Raw genomic sequence first — 27,869 nt, forward strand, 5'->3', positions numbered from 1 at the left:
GTGGAATCTGAAGTGTATTGGGTCGTAGTGGTAGGAAGAGGCTCTACAGCTAAGTGCGCAGAGGCCTAGTAGAGTCCATAGCTGAGTGCGCGGACCCCTGCAGCTGAGTGCGCAGGGTGGAGTCGGGTCTATACTTGGGATTGAAAGATAATAAAGAGAAGTTTATTCTGTGCATCTATTCTGGAATCTTTATGTTGATGTTATACATTACTTTTACTTTGTTTATTTACTGCGCGCACTTGATGAATACTCGTATGAATGCTTATATGTGAATTTAATCTAAGTAATCAGCTAACAGAGACTAATTAAGGAAGACTTGGGTAAATAACACGGGTTGCGCTGCGGCTAGAACAACGCGAAGACAGTATCATAGGGCGTGGGGTACTCGCAAGTGCGCATAGCGCAGTAAGTGCGAAGGTTGGACCGCGTACCAATCACCTCATCTCAGACATCCCCAGGGTGCGGAAACCTAGTTCTAGCACCCTCCCATACTACTTCAGGTGAGACCTCAGTCCGCGCTCCACGGACTGTTGCCGAAAGGGCCAGTAGTACCAGGATTTGCTTGGCTAAATCACTTCTAAACCTGGGTCAGGCCCCACTAAGCCAATAAATGGTTCTGTTGCCAGGACTGGGATCTGCATAAGGGATGTCTAATGTCATGCCACTGGAACCCAACAAAGAAGGAAATTGAAGAGTGGTTGGATAAGAAGATTCACGAGTTCGTGGCACAGGAAAACAGAAATCCATGGGTATTTAAGGAACAGTGGTTGGATCGCTATTTGTTCACTAAAATCCATGAGATTTTATTTGCATAATTTCTGTCAGATCCATATGATTGGATCGCGACGTTATCAGACAGCCAAGGAAGGTGTGGGCTCAACAGACCAATAGTGTGGACTCTGGAACTAGTGCGCAGACTAGAATCCTCAGAAGATAAGATAGCATGAGTTGTGGACCACTGGCTCGACCAAATAATAGGAGGATTTATCACTGAGTTCGCGATGGACACGACTGTCAGTTACAACATGGCAGAGCGACGTTTTCTCAACGGACCGCGAGGTAAGTACATTAAATCTTTGCATACTTGGATTAAGATGCTATTGTGTGAAAAAAGGGTCATGCGAATAAATTAATGTTTGGGACCATGCGGAGTGGAAAAATCTACACAAGTAGTGAAGAATTAGAAAACAATACCTTAATTTCACCTTCGAGAGAGAGCGAGGAAGAGCGAGCTAAAGTCTCTCCGAGAAGTGTGGTCACATTGATAAGGCAGTGCATCCCACGGTTACCACCTCCACCCACATCGCCACCCACTTCACCTCCCTCACCTCCATCTCCACCTCCTCCACCCCCACCACCTCCATAGTTCAGTATGTCGAGCATGATCAAACTACCAGTATTCAAAGGAGTAGGGAATGAGGATCCCGACCAATTCTGGTTCATCGTAAGAGCAGTATGGGAGGCACAAGGTGTCATAGAGGACAATATTAAGAAGGCTACATTGGTGAGCGCGTTGCAGGATCGCGCATTAACATGGTATATCAAGCATTCTAACGACCGCCCAAACATAGGGATAGCGGAGATACAGAACGTGCTGAACAGGGAATTCAACAGACCAAAGTTAGAAACACAATCAATCATCAGGTTTAAGGAGATCACTATGCTCCCGGGTGAGACTCCCTAGGATCTGGATCAACAGTTGAAGAGTATGATCCACGAAGCCAATATGATTTGACAGATGGACACCATCGCGCATGGTTTGTAGCATCTCTAGCACCGCACTTGAGGACGGCGATGTCACAGCAGAAACTTTCCACCCAGGCCAAAGCATTGGAAATGGCAATGAGGTTACATGAAACCCTGATACAAGACCCTGGGTTAGGAGTTCAGCAAATCCACGCGCAACTATAGAATCTATGTTTGGAAATGCAAAGCTTGAAGCAGGATAGGGCACCACAGCCAGAGGCGTGCGAGGAAGTATGATGCATAAAATTCAAAGGCCAGGGCCATGACAAGGATCACTGCCCAGTGTTCGCGAACTACTTAACAGGAGGAGGGCCAATTCCGCTAAGACCGGAGGCACAGGTAGGGCCGAGTGAGGCACTCGCTTTATGGTGCGCGATCTGTTAGATAGGAGGGAAACACATGACATAAAATTTTCATTTGCTGCAGAAATATACACAGACACCCCAACAATTGTTTTGTAATTTCTACATGTTGGTAGGCCACGATGAGCGCACTTGCCGCAGTTATGAGCTAATGATGGATCGAACCCCAGCCTATAGGGTTTAGATCGAAACGCGAGCCCTCGACCCAGATGCGATGATGGCGCGTGCTGGATTTCAGGGGCGAGGTCGGGGACGAGGTGGAATGGGACCAGGAAGGGGCCGCGAATAGTTAATTTGTTACAATTGCGGAGGACCAGGGCACTATGCCCGTGATTGTACCAACCCGATAAGGATATCCTGTTCATATTATGCTCAGTTTGATCATGAAACAATAGACTGTCCTATGTTGATCATAAAGATGCGCAAAAAAGGGGTATTCCAGCCTCCCCCGACTCAGAATATACAAATGATGAGGTCCGAGCCGTGTGAAGAAGATTTGAATATAAACATGATGCTTAGAAGTGGTACGACCACGGGAGAAGATACAGGGAAACAGCCAGAGGAAAGTACATGGGTTCGCAAGGCTCCTGTGAAGGGACCCGAGTTTGAATTACAAAGCGTAAAGGAGACATTCATGGAAGCTAAGAAGAGCTTCACAGAGGCCTCCACTTCAGGAGTAAGGATCAACCAGAACCAGGAATGGATCCTTCAATGCTCACTACCTTTCTGGAGACATGCATGAAACTGTTGCGCGACAGTAAGGCAGTTAAAGGACTATAGGAAATGATCACCAGGTGCGCGGGGTCAGGGGAACCACGCGTCATCCAGAAATTGGGGAAGCATGCCTTCCGCACTAGAAGGGAAATGAGGTTGACTGCACAGATTGGGGAATATGAAATGGATCAGGTAATCCTAGATCTGGGTTCGAACGCGAATGTATTACCGAAGAAAACATGGGAATGCATGGGTAGGCCCATGTTACAATGGTCCCCTATTCAATTACGAATGGTGAACCAACAGAAGATTTTGCCCATGGGGAGATTGTAAGGGGTAACAATTGAAATTGAAGGCGCGAGCGTGCAGGCGGATTTTGAAGTAATAGAGATTGTCGATGATAGCTATCCCTATCCTTTGTTGTTAGGAATAGACTGGGCCACCAATATGAACAGAGTCGTCAACCTAAAGAAGCGCAGAATGATCTTTGACAAAAAGTCAATATGTGTAGTAGTCCCACTGGACCCAGCCGAAGGAGCGCGCTACACTGAACCAGTGCGCGACGATGATCTTGATTGTATTTACAAGATAACTGCGCGAGACCAAGATTGGGTGAATCCGACTGCAGATGGGAGGATCTCATGGGAGCGCGAAAGCTCTTGCACTTCGAATTCAGACAAAGAAGTAGAGCGCTAGTAGAATCAATTGCACGAAGTGACAACGCTGGACTGAAACATGATGGTTAGATCATTGTGTTGCGTGACAACAGAGGCAAGAGAGCTACCAACATATGATGGATTGACAGCGGTGGACGAATTCTTGAGCAAACTTATAAGCGGGGTACCCGAACAGCAGCGGTTCGATGCAATGAAGTGGGCACTACGTGCAATACTGGCACAATGGTGGGGTACACATCAAGGAAATTTTGAGGACTGGCGTGGATGTAGAAGAATGATGCGCCTATGATTTGGAAGCCCCCTCTTCGATCAAAAGTTGGTTAGCGAGGATGGAACAACTTGTGCGCACACCTCTCTCGATGGGTACAGACATGTGTTGTGCAGCCCACACAAGCACACCCCAAATTCAGGATCGAAAATCGGAACAGGACACAGCAGCAGGAGAGGCGACGCACACCACAAACGTTCCATGTAGAAGCATTCAAGAAGGTATGCGGAATCCTGAACAAGGTTCACCAGGCAAGACGAACTGATTGGGACCTACGCGTGCCAACGATTCGATGGGTCTATAAGACCATGTGTAAAAACCCGAGCACGAAAATGAGTCTGAAGTTGAGGAGCAAAGTCGAGACCATAGTTTTGGAGGAAAGGAATCCTCACGCAATAACTCCCATAGTTGGGACAGTACGCGAGGACCAAGATGAAGGAATTATGCAACTACGCGAGGACGAACATATGCAGATTCAGGAAGCCGTTCGATGAGGGAACCTTAAACTTCGCGAACTCGAAGAAGATCAGGTACGATTGAGGAAGAAAAGCATGTTAATGGACGCGGAGATCAAAAAACTGGAAAACGAAATCGTGCAAGCATGTCACATCGATAAACTAAGAATAACAGGACAAGATATGGGCAGCCATACTACTGCATTAGAAGATTGTCATCAAGTTGTGACTCTACTACCATGGCTACGACCGCACCTTACCAAACAAAGTAACCAAAGGAGCGCACCATAAAGGGAAGAACGTGCGGCGCTGACTGTCACAAGGATAATTGAGGAGTGCCCACGGGCCAGGATGGTAGGTAAATTGATGTCTCGCACAGGTGGTGTGACCGCCTCACTAGCCGTAGGGAGCATAGTCTCAGCGCTCCGAGTATTTGAAAGAGAGCGCGGGACTATAAAAGAGTCTGTGGGAGAGCTGCACGATAAGGAGGTTGCGCGCAGGATCAGTATGTCACAGGGGTCGCACCCGCACATAGGGGGTTGCGCTGCCACGCGGGTAGGCTAGGAGGTGACTGTTAGTGTCACTGTTCATGATAAGATGTCCAATTTAAGACAAAGAGGAATGGGCGACGAGCAATTAAGACACGAAGTCAGAACTAGATTTGGGACGATCTGCCGCCAATCTAGCATTAATGGGCCAAATGTGGTGGGAACGGTTGAATTTGAATTCAAAAAGATATGTAAATCACAGGTGGCTATCCAACGAACAACCCTTGGCGTTTTGAGAATTCAGTTGTTGCACTATCAAGTGGGTATGGACCTTACGAATTTGGAATATTTGAGAGAAAGTTTAGTGTTTGAGACATTTCCGAAGGAGACACAGGACCTCCTGAATAGAATGATGTTGACAACGGAGGAATCCATGCAGAGCCCTATGCTGCAGGTGGGGGATGAACCAGAAATTCCAAAATCACCCCGGACACCGAGGCCCAAGACAGATCCACAGGCAGCAGGACCAATCCACATGTCCCCGCGAAATTCGCGGTTTGGTAAATTTTCTATGGAAGGCAAGGGCATGACCGTTAATCTTAAGACGGATGAGGAGGAGGAGGACCTCTGGGCTTTCATAAAAGAGATAGAGGCGATTGAAGAAATGGAAGAAGACATTCACCCGATGCGCGCTGCAACAAAACTGCCCAAGTATGTCCCTCTGTAGAAATGGAAAGCAAAAGTACCCAAGGATTTGGATGCCACTAAGAGCGCACTCCAAACCCCGCTCCTAGATGGAATCTTGTTTGAAGGTTTAGTTCTGGGCCATGTGCCTACGATGAAATTTGAAGATTGGGACCTCGCGAACAGTGAAAATTTCCCACATTTGGAGACTAGAAAACTCATGAAACAGAGCAAGGAGGGGTCTGTTACAATGCTAGAACTGCAGAAATGGCTGCGCGGTGTGGAGAAGGCCGGGTTACTTCACCTACTATGGATTCCGCATTTTCACCACGCACTGATTACGATCTTTGTCATCAAGAAATTGCTTTGTCTGGTGCACGATGGGTACTTGTGGCTAGAGGAGCCTATTCCCATCACGGTGGAGCTTATTCACAATATTTCTCGGCTTCCCTCTACGGAAAGGGACCCTGCGGAAATAGCTAGTAAAAGCAGAGATTTGGCGCTTGCAGAGGCCATGACGAAGAAATACAAGTTGGAAAAGAAGCAGAGAGGCTACGTAATTAGTAGCATTCAAGACAAAAGGGTGCGCGTAGCCACCCAGCTGCTGGCCGGGAAGGTGATGAGAAAATGTTATGGAAATGAGGTAATAGTGATGGTCGTCGCGTTGGCTGAACAATGCGCGGAGGGGGTCCAATTCAACTGGGCTGGATTCCTTTGTGAAGAATTCCTAACCAACTTCAAAGAAGCTCAGGATCAGGGTAATACCTTCCACTACGCATGGTTGCTCTTGTATATCTTATTGGTGATAGGGGAACTGCCTGAGGACAGTCAGTTCCCTCCTCTTGAATAGGACTTGCCAGAGGCGGCAAAATACGAATCGCTCTGGGCGACGAAGGATGCCACAAGGATTTGTGAGACCAAGATCTTCTGGGTGCTCATGGAGGCAAGCGTCTAGATGTGGATCAAAAAAAGGCCGCACCTATCCCCCACAGTGTACGACAGCTTGTGGAGCTTTGCAGAATTCAAGGCGGATATGCACAATGTGTATATCAAGGCGCGTAAGGATCCAACGTAGAACTGGACAAAATTTCCTGTCATTGGAATTGATGATGCCATCTTCACTGTGCTCGACTCATGGGCACCCGAGTGGCGTGCCCCGAATCTAGCGGCGCGCGATAAGACAGTGGTACAAAAACAGAAGGATGCCACCAAGCTGCTGACACAACAGAAGCGCAACGAGCAATTGGCCGAGGAGGTAAGGGCTTTCCGTGAGGCAGCGAAGGCCACCGTAGAGCAGACCAAGGCCGCCGAAAAAGCAGCAACACTGGAAACAGGGGCCACCACGACACAGGAGGAAGGAGGCCCGGACCTGACCACGGGATAGGGGACAGAAGACACAGTGGAAGGCGTGGACCCCAGCACGACATCTACACAACTGAAACGCCCGCGCAATACAGAATGAACAGACCCACTGAAGAAGACCAAGGCTTCCAAACTGGATGGTGAACCCATTATGCTCACAGAGGGTGACCTATACGACATCGGCGACATAGTTCGCAAGGTCACCAAGGAAGCACTCCAAGAAGTAATGACGGAGAAGCAGATTGTGTTGGGGGCCCTCAGGGCATAGCTCTAGGAACTTTAGGTGTGGCCCCCACAGGAGGGAATGGTAGCCGCCTACGATGTCGCAGGTACATCGGCAACGGAGCAGTTGCTGCAGGCCAAAATGGCTAACACCGTCATGCTGCCAGAAGGAGCACTGACAGCGAACAACACAGAGGACAGAGCCGTGGTGGGCCGGATCAAGGGACTTGGCCTAAACTTGGCTGCCCTTCTGCGGGATATATTATACCAGCTATAGGATGAAGCGACAGTAGAACTCCACGCTAGGGAAGGATGCGCAGTACAAATTCTCAACGAACAGTGAATCAACATTGAGCAGCTTAGTCTACAACGCAATGAAGCACTGGCACAGAATCAACAGCTGGAGCAAATAGTAGAGGAAGCATGTTGCAGCGCTCCAGAGTTAGAAATTGCGACAGACCTACCAGTTGGAGTGCGAATTCACAAATTGGCTAGTGGATTCCACGAGGCAAAGGAGGAAGTAACGAGGATACAACTGGACCTCAACCTTCAAATTTCCAAACTGCAATTAAAGGCGCAGTCATCCACGCCCCCGGAAGTTACGGAACAACGCGTTAGCACTATCCAAAAGGGGCTAGAGGAAATAGGACAGGTAGTGCAGGACTGTACTATGATGTTGGAAGAATCCCTCACGGTCCTCACTTCCTTATAGGAGGACCCCACCATATAGTGCCTGGAAACAGAAGCGTGGGAGCTCCAAGTGCAGTATGACAGTGTGCACGGAACGGCGCAGACAGTTTTCCTGACCCAGTAGTTGGCGAAGCTACAACAAGCGAAGGCGTTGAAGGAACAGGTGGATGCCGCGCGACAGAAAGAGGCAATACTTAAAGCACGTGTCCAGTCGTGGATTGATGAGGCCTTCCACATCACTGTCGATATCGAAGGAAAGCTCGCACAAATGAAGGTGATGCATGCCTTAAGACAAGGATTTGCCCCTAACAGTGAGCATTTGGTAGAAAGATTAGAGTAGATCCAGCAAACGGTAGAACAATGCGCTGTGGACCTTCGCGCAACACAGGCACAGTTGGAGGGGCTTCGTGCCAAGATCGCCGCACCAATAGAGTGACTCAGGACGAGTCACGATGATTGTGTTGGGGGCCTGTTGGGCATGGGATCCCCCGTAGTAGGTTTTGGGGCTTAAAGCCCAAGTTTTGGTCAAAGATGGTGTAGAACTCCACGAAGTACGGGCGCGGAGCACGAATTGTATAATCGAGCCATAGGGTTTTCCACCCTAAAAATTGTAATTTAATGTAAATACGTGTCGGCCTACCCATGGTCCGCGGACCATGGGATTGTATAAATAGAGCAAGGCTTTAAGTGTAGAGTTAAGCTTAGTAGAGAATAGAGAGAGATGTGAAGGCATGGTTAGAGCATAGAGTGGAATCTGAAGTGTATTGGGTCGTAGTGGTAGGAAGAGGCTCTACAGCTGAGTGTGCAGAGGCCTAGTAGAGTCCGCAGCTGAGTGTGCGGACCCCTGCAGCTGAGTGCGCAGGGTGGAGTCGGGTCTGTACTTGGGATTGAAAGATAATAAAGAGAAGTTTATTCTGTGCATCTGTTCTGGAATCTTTATGTTGATGTTATACATTACTTTTACTTTGTTTATTTACTGCGCACACTTGATGAATACTCGTATGAATGCTTATATGTGAATTTAATCTAAGTAATCAGCTAATGGAGACTAATTAAGGAAGACTTGGGTAAATAAAATGGGTCGCGCTGCAGCTAGAACTTCACGAAGACAATATCACAAGGTGTAGGGTACCTGCAGGTGCGCGTAGTGCAGTAAGTGCGAAGGTTGGACCGTGTACCAATCACCTCATCTCATACATCCCCAGGGTGCGAAAACCTGGTTCTAGCACCCTCCCATACTACTTCGGGTGAGACCTCAGTCCGTGCTCCGCGGACTATTGTCGAAAGGGCCAGTAGTATCGGGATTTTCTTGGCTAAATCACTTCTGAACCTGGGTCAAGCCCCACTAAGCCAACACTTTAGGTGTGTTTTTTCTCCTTGAAATAATTTGAGATCTTAGCTCCATGAGTTCTCCTTCTCCTCTTTTAAGCTTCAACCTTATAAGCATCAGAAAAACACTTGTAAACAAATCAAATCTTCACGATAACCTGTTGCTCTAATACCAAAATGATCTGTATGTGTAAATGTGAAGATTTTTAACAATTTGCAAGTTAAAATTATATGTGTCTTGGGTAGAGGATCAATTTACTAAACTTGTAAACAAGTAAGTTTAAACCAAATTTTACAACCAAATAGAGACAAATAAGCATATATGAAACACATAATACAAAGCATGATAAAGGAGTTCACCCCTCTCTTGGGCTACATCTCCTGGTCCAGCTTCCAATGTAGGGCCTCTTTCATTAAAAATGCTCAAAAGTGTGTTTACATGCTTTACAAAGATCAAACAATAGAACTAATGTCTCCAATGGATCTGACATTATCAAAAACCCCCATTTTGGTTCTTTCTAAATCTCATTTGGCAAAAAATTGAGTAAAATATGATTGTTTCAAGTTTTTACTCCATTCTACAGCTAATCATCCTCCAATTTGGCTTAAACTTGGCTTGAGCGCCCCGAACCCGGAACCAACGTGTAATTATGGCCTACACTCTTGCTTGACTATCGAAATTATAGGACAGTGAGTCCGCCCATTAATCCCCCAGTTCCCGAATATCATGGTCACATGGCACGCATGTGACCTGGTTTAGGGTCTAGATTCCAGGGCCTACGCCTAATGGCTTTAAGCCCTCCGCTTAGCGCACTCCTGGTCACATGGTCACCCATATGTCTGGGGTTGTTCCCCTAGGGGTTGTTCCCTTAGGTGTTGGCCCCCTTTCCGATGTGCACTCTTAGTTTTTATGGCCACCATATGGCCTTGGGATGGCCCCCATCCAACATATCCATGCCCTCGGTTTTATGGCAGGTCATATGACCGCGGGGTTGGCCCATTTACCTTTTCCACCACAGTATTTATGCTTGGGTTCTGACTGCTTTTTAGTTTCGAAGTTATGGTCGTGGGCCAGGCTAAGGCCTAGCCCCTTAGCCCCCCACCTGTGGTCCCGTGGCACTGGGGTGGTCAGGGGCTAGGGCTTAACCCGACCCCCTTCCCCCAATGGCACGTTTCCAAAGTTTAAATACAATTCCGACATAATGATTTACAAGAAACACTGCAACGTAGTTGGTTAGGCCATTAGAGTTGTTGGTTGAGGTTGCAGTTTTGACCCCCGTTGTCTCCATTCGACCCTTAACCAAAATTTTGCCAAGTAAGAGGAGGCCATGTGGCATCCAATGATTGTCCCACATGGCTCTCCCTTATTGGTCCAACAATACACCAATGAGATCACACCATACACAAACCAATAAAAAAGAGACAAGTGCCATCCAATTACTGGCCCATATAAACATAGTAAAATGCCCAGTCATATCGCCGGTCAGCGTATAGACTGCTGAGTGGGTGTACCTACAACCCAAATTCCAAAAAAAATATTTGTTTTCCAATTAGATCAGAACACGATATTGGGAGCATATAATATCAGTTTTGAGTGAAACGAGTTGCATTGTGTTCAAATCGCTGAGATCTATCCATTCATTTAGGTTTTGAGCTTTGTCATGCACTTTAAATTTTGAGCACTATTTTGATCCACCGGATCAAGTGCACACTCAGTGCAACACTCTCCACATATCACTCTCAACAATGTTGCATTCCCCCCATTGTTAAATGGAAATCCTGTGTTTTGTTCCTATGTTGCACTAAGCTCAATGTTGTCTCTGTCGCATGTTTCCACATTGCCCGAGTGTACCTCTGCATGGCTGTCCATTCTATTGTTGCATTTGACTAGGCCACTATTGTTGCAATAACCACTGAGAATGGGTATCTGATTACTTCTCCACGTTTAGAAATAAATCTTCGGTCCACTTGCACACTCAATGAGGCTCTCCATGCTTATTCATGGCTCTCTAAGCTTGACTGCACATCATGATGACTTCTCTACATTTCATTTTTCCATTCATTGAGGTGTGTCTCAGCTCATGGCAAGCTCAACACTTCATTCGGTGCAACCGTGGTCCTCTCTGTCTCTGTCTCCTACCTTCAACAGTTGTCATTGACTCCATCGAATCTTTCCAGCCTTTATCTATTCCTGCTCCCAACCTCACTGTGCACACATTTATTGTACTGTCGTTTCAAGGCTTTTACTCCATAGTGTAATTTTGGAGCCGAACATTTCATAACTCTTATTATTCTGACATTATGAAATCACACTATTCAGATTCCTTCAGTTTGTTCTTGCTTAGCCCCTTTTTTCTTTACACACCATAAGACCACATGTTGTGCCCAACGACTTCATATACCTTTGTACAGCTATATCGGAGCTCCTACATGTCATAACTTTCACTATAATGACCTTCCAAAATCACAAGCTTTTGATTTTACCTTTAGCTCCTTTTGGTTAGCTCCTTCTTGTTTTACACCATGGAATCAAGAGTTGTGACCAGCGGCTTAGCGTTAAGGTGCTAAGGCCTTTAGATCCTATTGGGGGCCTATCTTCCTTTGTTGACTACTTTCGCCCTTGGTTCTTTTGGTTTTCTATGTCCAAACACCAACTTACATTAGAGCTCCTTTCATTAGAACTCTTTCATAAAGCATTTGCACAGGAGTTACAAAAATCCGAGCTCTGAAATTCTTCATAGAACTTAGGTGCTAACCCCGCTTTGTGCCCTCGGTACTTAGGGTCTCCCACAACCAAGCGCCACCACATCGGAGCTCACTGTATCAGGAATTCCTTCATAATTCAATTTAGGAGGAGTTTCGAAATTCCGACCTCTAAAATACTCATAACACTCAGGTGTTGAGTCTTCTTTTTATGCCCTTGGTTATATGGGTCCCAATAACCATGTGTCAATACCATCGGAGCCCCTTCCAACATAACTTTTCCAAAAATATTTTATAACAGAGTTATGATGTCTCCTTCCTCCGAAATGCCAACCTCTGAGATGACATCATGTTGTCATCATCACTCCACGTGGTGCCTCCTTAGTGGTGACACATGCCACTCAGATTCGCCCCATTAGGCCACCAGAAATGTTGAATCAAACTACCACGTGTCCACCATAGAACCAAGTCATATTGACCTCATCTTCCATGTCAACTCCACAAGCCCAATCAACTGCTACCATGTGTCCAATTGGAGGAGAGAGAAAGGGTCCATCATTCCTCGATTTTTCAACGATTTCCTTTGTTATTTCCTATTCCTCACAAACCTCGGCTCTTTAAAAGAATTTACAATTTATAAGGACTTATGGGGTTTTGAGGTTTCGATGGCCTTAACCTTTCGAAGTTCCATTCTGCTTTGACCTTTGATGTTATGACGACTTCCTCCTTCGAGTTTATGATATTGGGTCCCGATGTTCTCCTACTCAGGTATCGGATCAGAACTTTTCTTCAAACGAATTATAAAGGAGTTTTGAAGTTATGATATTCCGATGGTCTCAACCTTTCAAGGTTTGATAGGACCCACTCAGTCCTTCCGATATTGGGTCCCGATTTTGCTTATTTCCCTAGTTCCGAGGTCCCGAAATTCAGCCTCCTCCTAAGGACTTTCAAGGTCCTTACTTCGGGAATCAATAAATTTTGATTCTGGGACCCATTCATGGACTTCCACAGACCGTTGGAAATCTCTTTCAGAGCACTTTTCAATGGAGAAGGTATGATGTAGGCTTTGATCCCATCTACTTCCTGAAAAATCGCTACAAAATCTTTGCCATTCTTTCCACCTTGGCACTTCTTCTTTTTCATATAACCTTCTCTTTGAAGGAATTTTGGAAGGTTCCACATACTATTGGAGAGATCTTTCAAAGCCCTAACCAACTGTGTCAACTCATAGAGGCATAACCTCCTCCAAATTCTGGGGCTCCCAACCATCGCATTCATCTTTTTATGGCTTCTCCAATAAGCCTACTACTGTGATGATTCTCTACAAATCACTGTAGCAACTATGGGTCTCCCCCCAAGCTTGAAACAACAAGTACATCAAACTAGCCCGATTACCATCACAGTTAAGGTAGGGAACATCAAAGCCAACATCTACTGCCACAAACATCCATGTTATCTGGTTTACATCAATGCTAACAGTTGGACAATGCAAACTGCCCAACACATCTCCCAGCATGATTGCTGACATTAACACCAACACACTTGCAACTACTAGCCATCCAGACAATTCCAACTATCCAACGCACACCTCCAAAAATTGATGGAGTACACAGGGTTGGCTCCATGCACTATAATATAGGAACCCTTTGAATGTCACTCTCCACTTGGCTTGGACAATTTTCTTTAATATAGCAGTAGACCATACCATAGGGTAGTGTTCCTTCTTTGAGAGTGCAATGAACATTAAATCAAAATCTATGATGACCACATTCACTTTCCCCTTTAATGACAAGTTATTGAAGATGGACTTGCCTATTTCAATCCAAAGTGTCTCAAGAAGAAGAAAAATGATGGATGGGGCAATGTTAACTTATTGATGATACACCATTTAGAGGGTGGAGTCCCAACCCTTATGATCATTACCTTCCTCCAAATTTGGGGCCCGTTGTTGCTACTTAATTTTATGGATATCTTTATTATGTTTAATTGGACACCATATTTGTGTTTATCTCCTTGACTCTTTCCCCTAACTACATGATTTTGGACTTGTTATGCCTTTAAATTTTAGACTATATATTTTGATAACCCCCATAGTGCCTCTAGCTATTAGTTTTTCCTCTTCTTATGATAGTTACTTGCACACAACCCATTTTTTAAAATATAAAATGCATGTACATAATATCATATTTTCAAATGTCAATTGAATGTAGCTTGGGTGGGGAGGAGAAATGTTTCTATCCTCCCCACCTATGTTCAATTCCAACATGTGACATGTTGAACTCATAATGAGTATATCCATATAATGGATTTTGAGTCTTGTTGTTTAAGAGCCCCTCGATGATCAAAAAAATGTATATTCCTTATATGGAATATACAAATATTACTTCAAGGATTTGTTTTTTTAATAGATAAAAAAATGGGAAAGAGTATAAAAACCTATATAATATAAAAAAAAATCGGAAATTTAATGAATCAAAGAATTTAGTGGGAATCTTCATTTCCATTTGTAAAGGAACCATTATGCTAAATGTTAGGGTAAGCATAGATGATATTTTTTCTTCTTATTAATGTGATTAGGTATAAATATTTGAAAAGGTCCATATTTTTAATTAGTTTAAAAGTATATATAAGCTTAAGTTATTTTAGTTCAAAATGGTTTATGATTTATTATAGGTGTACTAAGATAACATAACGATAATGAAAAAAATTAGGAAAATGAAGTATAGTTAGAAGGAAGTATGAGGTCGATAGAGATCTTTCACTTAAGTTCATCCAAGTCACTAGGCCTCATGGGGTTATTTTCATGTTCATCTCATGCATTCATTAAATAAAGAAAAGAAAAGAAAAAAACAACTTTATTATAATTTAGTAAGCCACATGTTCATCCTCATGTCCTTTCAAGTTATAAACCATTATCCTTCCAATTCACTCTTGTTGCATCACATCGTGAGTTATTAAAGTTGATTTTAAGTAATGTTGTTGATGTTTAGGCGCAAGCATTATGCAACTTCAACATAATAAATACCCTCTACTCATGGATCTTTAGTTGAAAGGTTCTTATGTGGCATGCTAGAGCATCATTTTATTTTTATTTTTTTATTTTTTTCCAATGAAAATCTCATAAGGAAATCTAAATTATGCTTCGATACATTCATAAATTGAATCCCTAGTAAACCCATATACAAAAAATAGTTTTCCTCAACTAATGGGATTCAAATGAGGCATTGAATTAATTGAATTCCCAACAACATTGGTGCCAAAAAGTTGTGTTAACTCATAGGATGTTGTCTATATCCATTGAATATCTAAAACAAAGAAATTGCCTATTGCTTGTGTTAACCATAACCTATGAACAAAAAACAAAATAGTCATTTTATTTCATACTATATTTTAAATGTGTGATAACACAAACAATGTTAGAGGTGGAGATCACCCATTATGCTAATCGAGGATTGAGAATTAGATTCAATGCATACTTTGTAAACTAATTTTATTATTATTATTATTATTATTTTTAAGAACAAAATAAATATTGCATATAAGAGGTGTTTTATTACTATAAGGTACATTTATCTTACTGGTCTATAAAAGGTTATTATTTGGTAAAATAATTCCTTCATTTATTAATAATATTATTTAATGTATAATCAAACATTTTATAAAATAAAAGTGGATTGCATAAGCAATCCTCCATAAGCAGAGACATGTCTAGTTCAATAAAAAATTCTCTCATTAAATTACCTTGGTAACAACTAAAACATTCTCAAAACATTTAAAAACCCCTTTAATACATCACACACATACAAGGGAGTGTCATGGTCATAGACCTGTTTAAGCCAATAAGACATTCCCCCATAACATGTCGATAATGTGTGTGTGGATTCCTAAGGCAACTAGAAGTAAAGGCCTACAATTTAGTAACCCTAAGCCTACAAGGTACCCATAATAGGAGGTTGCTGACAAGGAATATAAACTTGAACACTCTAGTATTGGAGTTGTTTTTATCACCACTTTTAAGGAATTCATAAAGTACATGCATATTGTTCAATAGCCTTGAAGTCTATGAAATATATATAAGAAAAATCAAATCAAGAAATCCACAAACTAATGAGTCAAAGATCTCAATCATCAATGTGGCCCCACACCAAATATTGTTGCAAACCACTAACAATACCTTGTGGAACAACTCATTTGCTTGAAATATCTAAGAGATCAACATGCTTTCATCAATTCAACGACCTGAAATGGGTGTCAGAGCCCACCCACATGCAAAACAACAACCATAAAACCATTGTTATAATAGCCCCATGAACATACTTACAACCTCGATCTAGTAACTGTTAATTTGGCACCCCATGGACAAATTCACTCCATTGGACAATCTCCCTCATTAAGAAACACCCCTCCTAGCCTTTGGAAGAATTTAATTTGGTTTAGGAAAAATGTATTTTTAAGGAGGAAACCCACATGTGCACAAAAGTACAAGTCAACTTTAAGGGAAACTGGACACCCTTAGAAGCATATAAATACAAGACAAGTTAACCTCATTTGAATATCATCATCAAGCATCTTCTTCTCTCTCTTCTTTGGATTGTTCATACAGGTCCAAAATTGGTTTGTACAAGTCTGAAATTGCAGGGTCAAAGCTCACATGTGCAAAAATAAGATATTGTTCTAGAGCCACAGGGTCGGTTTGTGGAAATCTTGGTTGCAAATGCTTGCTTGATAGGGTATTCCCTACGGTTGGAGAGCTTCAGCCGCACTCACTATTATTGGGTCCGTGCAATTGCAATCTGGACCTAAATTTTGTTAGTCGTTAGCCACATACATCAGAGATTTTGACTTTGATAAGATTTGTCTACATGGCTCATGTATTGGATATTGTTTGGTTGGCTTTGGGATTGACTTTGACTCTTGATTGGTGAATTGAAATATTTTACTCTCTTTGCTAAACATTTTATGATAGTCTAATAAGAAGAATAATTTGAAAGGGTTGTCCCCATTGTGGGTTTTTCCCTGGTCTTTGACCAAATCCTTGTGTCTCTTATTTCCCTTGATTGTCTTCTATTGCCTATTACATTTACTGTTCTATCTACAATTGTTATTGATCATTGGAAGATTAAATTGTGTTGAAATAATTTAAAGAAAATAATTGGGATAAAGTGATTGTAATGACATAAAATAATGGAAAGTTAACATTGTATCAAAGCTAAGGTGAAGACAAGCTCAAGGAGACAAAAGACAAGAGAAATCATTCCTGAAAGAAGTTGAAGGAGACTATTTGACTTGGTCAAGATGTCTACCTCTTACTTCAAGGATAATGAGAAGTTGGGTGACTCATCTAACTTTGCTACTTGGGAGATCAGGTTGGAACGATGTTTTGGAATATGTGAAAGGAAAGGTACCCAAGCCTCCATCAAATGCATATGTTGTTATCAAATCAAAATACAAGAAAGTTGAGCCCAAAGCCAAGAAAATTTTCATTGATGGTTTGCAAGATCATTTTCTTATTTATGTTGGTATCTTAAAGAAGTCTAAGAATATTTATGACAAGTTGGTTAGAATGTATGAAGTCAAAAACTTGAACCATATCTTATCTTTGAAAAATAAACTCAAAGAAATGAAGATGAACAAAGGGGAATATGTGTAATCTTATATCATGAGAGTATTTTTCCTAAGGGATCAATTGAAATTTGTTGGTGAACAAATATCAGACAGAGAGCTAGTGGTGGTGACTCTTCAAGATCTTCCTCATATTTGGGAAACTTTCGTTACTAGTTTAAGCAGAAATAATGTTCTTCCATCATTTGATGAGCTCGTTGGGAAATGCACTCAAGAAGAGGCCATGATGATTGCTAGAGGAAGAATTCAAAATCATGAAGAAGGAGAGCCCTCTGCATTTTTCAATCGAGACAAAAAGGGGAATGGAAGGGGAAAAACATCTCGTTCAATAAGGTATCCTCTTGAATTAAAGGACTCTAATAAAAGGTTAAGGAATATTAAATGCTACAATTGTTACAAGAATAGTCACTATGCCTGAGACTACCCGAAGAAGAGAGATGCTTCAAGGTCCAATTACAACAACAATCGTGGCTTCAACAATAACATGTTAAACAATAGAATAAGAGGTGATGATCAAAGAAGAGGAGATGATAGAAGAAGAAGGGATGATAGAAGTAAAATATATACTCTAGATGACTACGAAGGAACTCCAAGTATGAAATGAAACTTCTAATCAATCTAAATATATTGTTATTTATGCTCTTTCTAGTTCTTTCCCTTTGGATTCGTATCATATTTGGTTGGTAGATAGTGGGGCTTTTGGACATTTCTCTGGGTACAAGGAAGTCTTCTCTAACCTAGTTGAGAGGGAGACAAGTTTGAAAATCATTCTTGGAGACAACTCTACTCATCTTGTGAAGGGTTTTGGTTTTGTCAAATTTCATTTGGACTCTCGTGAATCCATTCTTCTTCATGATGTGATGTACGTTCCAAGATTAAAGAAGAACTTGGCATCTATTTATGTTATGGAAGACAAGGGTATGAGAGTAGCTTTCATCAAAGGAAAAGTCCTAACATGGCTTATGTAATCCCACATGAGGGATGATTTTACCTTGGGATCTAGAATTGAAGTGCTCTATAGAGTCAATGGAAGACCTATTCTAGCAATGGTACACAACACTAATTATCAAAGTGAGCTATGGCACCGAAGGTTGGCACATTTACATTATGAAGCTCTACCGAAATTGAAGATGTTAGTCTATGGGATGCCTAATGTTCAAGTCAATCACGATGGAGTATGTCTGGGATGTGCCAATGGAAAGAAGACAAGGGGACAATTACCCTCTAATAGGAACAAGATAGATGATATTCTTCAACTCATTCATTCTGACCTATGTAGACCAATGCCTTTACACTCTATTGGTGGAAAACTCTACTATATAATATTTATTGATGACTTCTCCAGGAAGACATGAATATATTATTTGAAGCATAAGGATGAGGCTTTTGATATGTTTAAGGACTTCAATGCATTGATAGAAAATCAAATAGGGAGGAAAATCAAAATCTTTAGGTTTGACAATGGTGGAGAGTACATTTTAGATAAATTCATTGACTTCTGCAAGAAGGAAACCATTGTACCTTATAATCCCAAGCATAATGGAGTGACCAAAGGAAAGAACAAGTCCATCGTTGAAGCTTCCCGAGCTATGTTTCATAATCAAAAGTTGTTGAAAATCCTATGGGGAGAAGGTATAAATACAACAATATATGTTCAAAACCAGGTTCCTCATCAAGCATTGGACAACATGACTCCCAAAGAAGTATTCACAAGTGTGAAGCCTGACATTGGACATCTCATGATATTTGGTTGCCCCATATATTTCCATGTGTTGAAGGACAAGAGGAACAAGTTGGAAGCCACTAGAAAGAAATTGGTACATTTGTTGGTTACTGTGGAAATTATAAAGCATTTAGAATAACATATTTTTTCAAAGGAAGATCGAGTTTTAAATGGATGTAACTTTCTATCAAGATGCTTCCCTTGGAAAAGCAAGGGACCTTCCTCCACCTCCTCCTACTAAGAAGAAAGATGATGATATGAACATATTAGAAGGTCCTTCTACACCAAAATATTAGAAGGACATTGTTGATGATCCCATGGAGCCTATGGACCCCTTGGATCCTCCTCCAAGTGATCCCCTTACTAGGAAGAGACCATTATGGCTTTGTGATACTTTACAAGATGCAGAGAGATATGTTCCTACCAAAAGGACCTTTAGAGAAATTAAGAAGCCATGTCGATATCAGGGATACATTGTAGCTATGAGCACTATGATCAAGGCTGAGCATTTTAACTTTGAAGAAGTTGTCAAAGAACATGTTTGGAAGGATTCCATTGCCAAAGAATATGAATCGATTATGAAGAATAATGTATGGGATGTTATGCTGAGACCTAAGGGAAAGTTTGTCGTAACTTCAAAATAGCTATATAAGATCAAGCATGGAGTTGATGGAAGCATTAAGAAGTACAAAGAAAAGTTTGTGGATTGAGGTTTCTCCCAAAAAGAGGGAGAAGGCTATGACGATATATTTTCTCCCATTGCCCGCTACACTATTATTAGATCAATTGTTACCTTTGCTACTAGTCAAGTATGGACTCTTCACCAGATGGATGTAAATACAACATTTCTTCATGGCATACTACAAGAAGAAGTATATGTTGAGCAACCTTAGGTATTTGAAGTGAAGGACAAGAAGACTCATGTTTGCAGGTTGAAGAAAACACTATATGGTTTGAAGCAAGCCCATAGAGTCCAGTATGCCTATATTGAAAGTTAACTGGTGAAGCTTGGATTCATAAGAAGCAACATTGATTTGAACCTCTACTTCAAAGTGTTCTAAGGTGTGCCTTTGATTTTGGTTTTATATGTTGACTATCTATTCCTGATAGGTAGTGATTCCATGGTGCTCGAGTGTAAGAGGGAGTTGGAAATGAAGGATCTTGGTATGATGCATTACTTCGAGGGATTAGAGGTTTTGCAAACACCTGGAGGGATTTTTCATTTCTTAATGAAAATATGTTGTGAAGCTATTCGAAACATTTGGAATGACAGAATACAAAGCCTTGACCACCCAGATGGATTTAAACTTCAAGAAGTTATGTGGTGACATTGTTGGACCTGACTTGGAAAACCCTTTCGAGTAGTGACAATTGACCAGGGCATTGACGTTCCTTGTGGACACTCGTCCGTACATATGCTTTGCAGTGAACACTTTGAGTCAATTCATGACTGAGTCCCTTCATGCACATTGCATTACTGCCAAACATGTAACGAGATATTTGCATGGGACAATTAACCTTGGTTTGAGATATACTATTGGAGATGTATGATTTCATCGTTACACTGATGTTGACTGGGCTGGAAATGTTTTTGATAGGAAAATCACATCAAGGTGCTACTTTAGTCTAGGGCCTGCGATGATATCTTGGATGAGAAGGAAACAAAAGTTTGTGGCTTTAAGCATGACTGAGGCAGAGTACATTGCTATTAGCATGGCTTGTTGTGAGGTAGTTTGGTCGAGAAATATCTTTGGAGAGCTATTTGAGCAGATTCTAGATACGACAACCATATACTGCGGCAACAAGAGTGGGATTCGATTGGCAGAGAATCCAATATTTCATGACAAGTCCAAGCATATTGAGATCAGGTATCACTGCATTCGAAACATGTTGTAGGGAGGAGTTGTGAGACTCCATCACATTTCGACTGATGAGTAGATAAAAAATATACTTACCAAGGCTTTGTTGAAAGGGAAGTTCTAGGTCATTAGAGAGCAACTTGGACTAATGGATGTGACCCTCCCATGTAAGGGTCCCAGCTGATCGAAGACATTGAGCTATGCTCTTCACCTTGTATGAGCTCCCAGGGTGAGGAATTGAGCCTTAGAGATCTTGGGTTTGAGGGAACTCTGGATAGTATTAACAGAGTACACCCCAGTTGAAATCTAGTTTCCCACCCATCTGGCCAATGGGTGTCGATTTCTTGAGTTAGGAGTGATTCTTACCATATATGTTAAGTGTCATCCTACTCAAGCTAGAGATGCAGGTGTTCTATCATTGACTCTTAAGGGTCAAGTTGGGAAGATCAAAAGAGAATAGGATAGGCGCGATCCTTACCATTTATGGTAAGTGGTATCCCTCCTATTGTCATCAGGTAGTGGTATATGTGCGATCCTTACCTCATAAGATAAGTGACATCCTCCTATTGTCTGTGGATTCCAAGTGGTAGCAGGGGCTCCCTGATGATGATGATTCTGGGTGGTAGCAGAGGCTTCTCGATGCTGATGATTCTGGGTGGTAGCAAAGGCTCCCCAATGGAGAGAAGGTGGTAGCTTGAGCTACCCTATGATGTCAAATTCTTCTTCTTTTAGATTTGAGAGTGTTCAATAGAGATGAAAATATATGAGTTGAGACAAGCAGAGATGAGCAACGACGACATTTGATTTCATGATGATGAGATATTTGAGATGGGACATATCTGGCAGTCGATAATTTCTCCCTAGCAGTGAGAGGGAGTGTTAATTTGGAGTCTCAGGGACAAATTCCCTTGTTTGGACAGTCTTCCTCATCAAGAAAAACCCCTCCTAACCTTTGGAAGAATTTAATTTTGTTAAGGAAAAATGTATTTTTAAGGAGGAAACCCACATGATCTTCAACCACACTCACTGTCACTAGGTCTATGTGGTTGTGATCTTGACCTAAATTCTGTTGATCGTTGACCACAGACTTCAGATATTTTGACTTTTAACAGATTTGTCTACATGGCTCATCTATTGGATATTATTTGGTTGGCTTTGACATTGAATTTGACTCTTGATTGGTGAATTAGAACATTGTACTGTCTTTGCTAAACATTTTATGACAATCTAATAATAATAAGAATTTGAAAGGGTTTTCCGCGTTGTGGGTTTTTCCCTAGTCTTTGACCAAATCCTTGTGTCTCTCATTGCTCTTGATTGTCTTCTACTGTCTGTTGCATTTTACTGTTCTATTTAAAATTGCTATTGATCATTGGAAGATTAAATTGTGTTGAAATATTGCTAATTAAAGAAAAGAATTAGGCTAAAGTGATTGTAACAACATCGAACAATGGAAAATTAATAGTAACCATATTAGTACCATATAGTCGCCCACACCATACATTCCATCTAAGAAATTCTTTGGAGGCATCTTTGTTTTACTCTACAACCAATCAAAACTACCACCTCACTTTTTCTAGCCAATGACAAGCTTCTTTTGCCTTGTGGGAAAATTCCTAGTGAGGTTTGAAGTAGGGGATGTATAGGTGGGATGAATACTACAAAGGCCTTTCTTTGTTCCCATTTCTCATCCGTTTATGACATGCTTGAGCAAATGTCACTTGGACACCTTCTTTATAACAAATTGTAAGAAATAGATTTTGAAACTTCACCAGAAAGTGACATTTAAATAGCAAATAAATTGATATAAAATGTACTTGTTAAAAATCAACATGTCAAAAATATACACATAAATATTATAGAAATCAAGACATTTAGTTAAACTACTATATATAAATGTGATCCAAAAAATAATAATTTATTAGTAAATATATTCTCATTAATATTTTTATTTGATTAAAAAAAAACAATATTACTTAAAACTTACTTTACATAAATAATAAATGTCAAGTCATGTCAATACTGACCTGCATAGTAGCTATAATAATATTCATTAATTAGTAAAAATATCAATCTCAATTCTATTAAACAAAAAAATTATTTTATACTAAATTTTAAAAAAAATCTTAAAAGGTAAAGAATAAATATAAATATAGACGTACCACTCCAAAATATTAAAATAAAAATAATTTACAACAAAAGATTGAAACTAAACTAACCTTTTGGACGAGCATGATCGAAGAGATTCTAATTTTATCATTTCAAATTCACATATAATGAATTGACACCATGACATCAAAACCATGCATCTTTCCATATTTCTTAAATATCTTTTTATATAATTTATTTGAAACCATATATCTTTTTGTAATTTCTCATTTTTAAAGTGAACTTTAACGTGAGATCTACAAAACCATATACCATTTATAAGGTGAACTTTAGTGTAAATAATAAGCCATTTTGATTCAATTGGAAGAACGAAACCGCCTTTGGAAGAAGGAAACCGCCTTTCCAACTCTAGCTTTTTGAGAAATCAATTTTCCATAATCTTGAACCGCCTTTCCCACGCTAGGCTTTTGTGAAATCAAATTTCAAGAATCTTGATGGTCGAGGATTCTTAAAACATGACCGTTGTCTAAAGATAAGATCGAGAGAGAAAAGATGGCATGGCGTTTTATATATATATAACAATCCACGGCAATTAACGTTGATTCTGTGTCCTCTGCTTTTCTTGATCTCCTCTGTGTGGTGTGTTATGATTGAATATGGGGAGCGCTCCCTTTATCCCTCTATGTGTTTGTTCTTCGTTGGATATGTCGGTTATTTTGCATGTATGTTTGTTCTTCGTTGGATAGGTGCGGCCTTTGTTTTTATTATTTTATTTTGTATGTTTGTGCAGTCTGTGTTGTTGTTATTGTTGTTTTTACATGTGGTTTGTGTGTGAAATTAAACACCTGGGGCAGAACAGAGATGAAAACTTTTCTGAAACAGAGGATTTCGGTGAAACAAATTGGCCAACGCAATCTCCATTCCTCTTTTGAATGGATAGATGAGGTGTGGGAGATCTGCGCTTTAATTTATTCATATTAATGGTTATTCTTTAATTTTTCTGGGTTTGGTTTCAACAATTCATTTGTTATTTGTAAATATTTCTGCACTAATAGTTCTTTGTTTGTTTTTAATTTCTTGATTTCAGCTTCAAGAGCAGAGCACTTAGGGTGAAAAGCGCTGAGTGAACTACAGAGCCAGATTTTCAAGGTACTGTGGAGTTTGTCGATTTGATTTCTTTGTGAACAACAATTCACTAATTATTTTCAAAATTGCTAAGGTGCTTTGTTTGTTCATTTCTTGCTTTCAGCGACTTTGCTGAGTATACAATGTGGAGAGCATCGTGTGCAAAGGATCGGGTGAGCACTGTTGCTCTGAAGCAATATCTTTCTCAGGTACCTTCCGGAGACTGCAGTTATCCATTTGCCTATTAGATTTAGAATTTTTGCTGAATCTCAAAAAAGCAACTACTCTTTTAAATTTCTGGTTAAATGAACATTAGATTTGGAATTTGTGTCGCACTTTAAAAAAAGCAGCAGCTCTTTTAATTTTTTGGTTAAGTGAATATAGAGGAACAGGGATAAAGATTAGGTATCATGATGTGAATTTTTACTGAAATCAATTAATAAATCAGGTTTAAGTTTATTGTGTGATTCTTTTCTAAATAATTAGACTCCAAAGAGATTTACAGGTTCTCTGAACAAACATTAAGCTGGGTTAGATGTTTTGAAATTCAAGAAACCCAGGTATCCACATTCCCAAATAAAATAAAATCCATTTCTACAGATCCGGGTAGGGCTATTTATCTAGAGGTAGGAGCGCGAGAAACACTTAGAAATTCTTTCTTGTCATAGGCTTCGTCTCGCTACTCATGAGATCGTTGGGGTTATTTCTTGCACTGATTATGGAATCGGAATTATAATCGTGCAACTCTCTAGGTTTTTTGTCTTTAGTAAATTATGAACTCCGACTGACTGGGGGGCGAAGACTTGTCAGAATCAGAAATTGTTTGGTATATTTCATCCTCGTAGTAGAGGTAATTTAAAGAAGCATATCAATTTTATTTTCTTTTAATCGCATCTTTATTTATTTATTTATGTATTTAAAGAAGTATATGAATTTCAGTTTCTTTTATTGGAATCAGGTTTTTGGGTATGGGTAGATATGATGATTTATGTGAGGGTTTTTGGGTATGGGTAGATATGATGATTTTAGTCATTCATTCCCTCAAAGTTTTGGTTTTTTAATCATTGATTTTTTGGTTTTTTTTTTCACTTTTTCAGATCTATGTACATTTATTATGTACAATTATGTAGCATCAATTCTTGTTTTTCTTAATTAACTATCCCAAACCTTCTATATGCAGTTCTCTCAGTGGTTTTGCTCTTAGTGTTATTGAATTTTAGGTTCGTCCTTAAACTTTGTAGGTTGGTTAGTTTTTTTTTCTGTTCATTCAACCTCTATAAAGAGTTGTGTAAGAGATTTTTCCTTGGGTACTAGTGAACTTCAACTTCAGGGTTGCCATTAGACTTGCTAAGTAGTAGGATTCTGCCCTTACATAAAGAAAAAATTATGTGTAACTGAGTTTGTGGTCTGTCCATCGGGTTTCTATCTCTTTGTGATCGATCCATCTGGTTTCCATCTGTTCATATATTTGATTTATGAACTATGGACGGTGGGCGGTGTTCATATATTTGATTTATGAAATATGGGTGGTGTGCTGAGTGAGACCAACTGAGTGAGACCAACTTATATATCACTTGTATTTAATAGATTAAAGTTTGAATAAATAAATAAAAGTTTACACATTTAGATTGGTTTAAATTAGACTAAGTTATACCAAATATTATGAATTAATAGACTGTGGTTTATTGACTTGGAATGTAGGGTCTTACTGTATCCAGTGTTGGTAAATACGGTACATTAGAAAGTATGAAAATCTACTCACTCGATTTGATGGTAAGAAGGTCTATTTCGCTAGCCATGAAAATCAAACCCACAACCAACTTTAAATGCTACAAGGTCTACCAGTTCTGTGCTCTCACCAAAACAAGTCGGTTTATTTTATCTAATGTGGACTGGGGCCAGGTCACCACTTACACCTTTTCCCTACGAGAAAAATATGTCTTTACTGCCAATCCCGATCCATGTAATACATATATCAATTAACTAAATGATGTGGATAGTGGGGCCTGGTCACCAATTATGCCAGTTCAAAGCCTTTTTTTAGGAAAATAAGCCTTTACTCCCCATCCTAGGTGGATGGTGGATCCATGTGACACAAATATCAATTAACGCATTGAGATATAATCATGAATTCAATGGGCCATGTCCCAATCCTAGGTGGATGGTGGATCCACGTGACACAAATATCAATTAACGCATTGAGATATAATCATGAATTCAATGGGCCATGTGTTTATTGTGCTTGATACTTGTAATAGTTAAATAATTTTACCATCTACCTAAAAATTCTTGAATTTATTATTACGAATTTATTGTTAATAATAATTTAACCAAATGAGTATATCTAGAGGTTGAAATAGGCACCCTTATAGGAGTAATTAATAATTTTATTTACATCCAAAGGTTGAAATAAGTAGGCCTAGAAGAGTAATTAATAATTTTATTTATTTAAACCCTTTACCTAAACTAATCCACCCATGGTGTTGAGAAGAATTGAGCTTTAATCTCCCAATAGCAAGGAACTTCATAACCTCGACCAATTAAACTAATTATTATTATTATTAATAGTCAATGCTTTGATATGAACTTTTTCCAAAAAAATATTAGAATTATAAATATGATGTGGCCAAGTGTTCACGTGACTCTAATACTTGTAATAATGAATCAATTTATTATTATAAATAAACTAAACGCAAAAAAATACATACAATATAGTATATATAAAATTTACTCATTTAATTTGATAAATGAAATTTATTAAAATATATATATTTTATTGTTTTTATAAATTTAAAATAAACCTATTTTATTATTTATAAAATTGAATTTATTACCTTTTAAAAATAAATATTTTTAATTATTAAACTTTGCATATATATTAATAATACTTAAAAAAATATTTAATTATTATTATTATTATTACATAATTAATTAATTAATTATATATATAGTTGAGATAAAAAAATTTAAAATTAATTTAAAATAATAATAAATATTAAATAATTTTGGATTAAATTTTTTGGTATATTTATTAAACATCATTTTTTAATATAAATAATGGATTTGTATATTTATTTTATATTATAATTAAATCTTTCGATCAACTCATCACCAACAATAAATTAGTGATTATGTTAATTTTGAAATAAACTAATTGAAGTTATTTCAATTGAGATTGTTTTATAATCATAAACAAAAATTTTAATCCCATTCATAATCAACTAGTGACTGTTAATTTTGAAATAAATCCATTAATTCTAAATTCGGAATTTATAACTTAATATTTCCTCCATGTGGATAGTAAATAATATTTAACTGAGAATGGGTGAGTTTTAGAACTACGTTGACTCACGTAAACCCATTAATTTTAAATTCGGAATTTATAACTTAATATTTCCTCCATGTGGATAGTAAATAATATTTAACTGAGAATGGGTGAGTTTTAGAACTACGTTGACTCACGTAAACCCATTAATTTTAAATTCGGAATTTATAACTTAATATTTCCTCCATGTGGATAGTAAATAATATTTAACTGAGCATGCGTGAGTTTTAGAACTACGTTGACTTACGTACCATAAAATGCTAGTTCTAGTGACTTCATACCTTTGAAATCGATTATTAACATACAAAATACTAGTGAGTTTACACAATGGAGTTCCCTAAAGTTACCTAAATGGGGAGTGTAAGGGTTATTGCCTGCTCAGCTTGTATAGACGTATAGACGTGAG

General features: G+C 39.6%; 1 long non-coding RNA gene across 1 annotated transcript; it reads left to right on the forward strand.

Moving 5' to 3' along the window:
• Positions 1 to 23,681: 23,681 nt before the first annotated feature.
• On the forward strand, positions 23,682 to 24,349 carry LOC149159239 (uncharacterized). The gene is made up of 3 exons (XR_016261198.1): positions 23,682 to 23,958; positions 24,101 to 24,162; positions 24,263 to 24,349. It is a non-coding gene; the product is annotated as an uncharacterized LOC149159239 (long non-coding RNA).
• Positions 24,350 to 27,869: the final 3,520 nt, after the last annotated feature.

Source organism: Pinus tabuliformis, chromosome 5_2 (genome assembly GCF_031772625.1).
Source record: "Pinus tabuliformis cultivar Carrire ecotype Pingquan chromosome 5_2, CPIR1, whole genome shotgun sequence".
In the NCBI taxonomy this organism is placed as follows: domain Eukaryota; kingdom Viridiplantae; phylum Streptophyta; class Pinopsida; order Pinales; family Pinaceae; genus Pinus; species Pinus tabuliformis.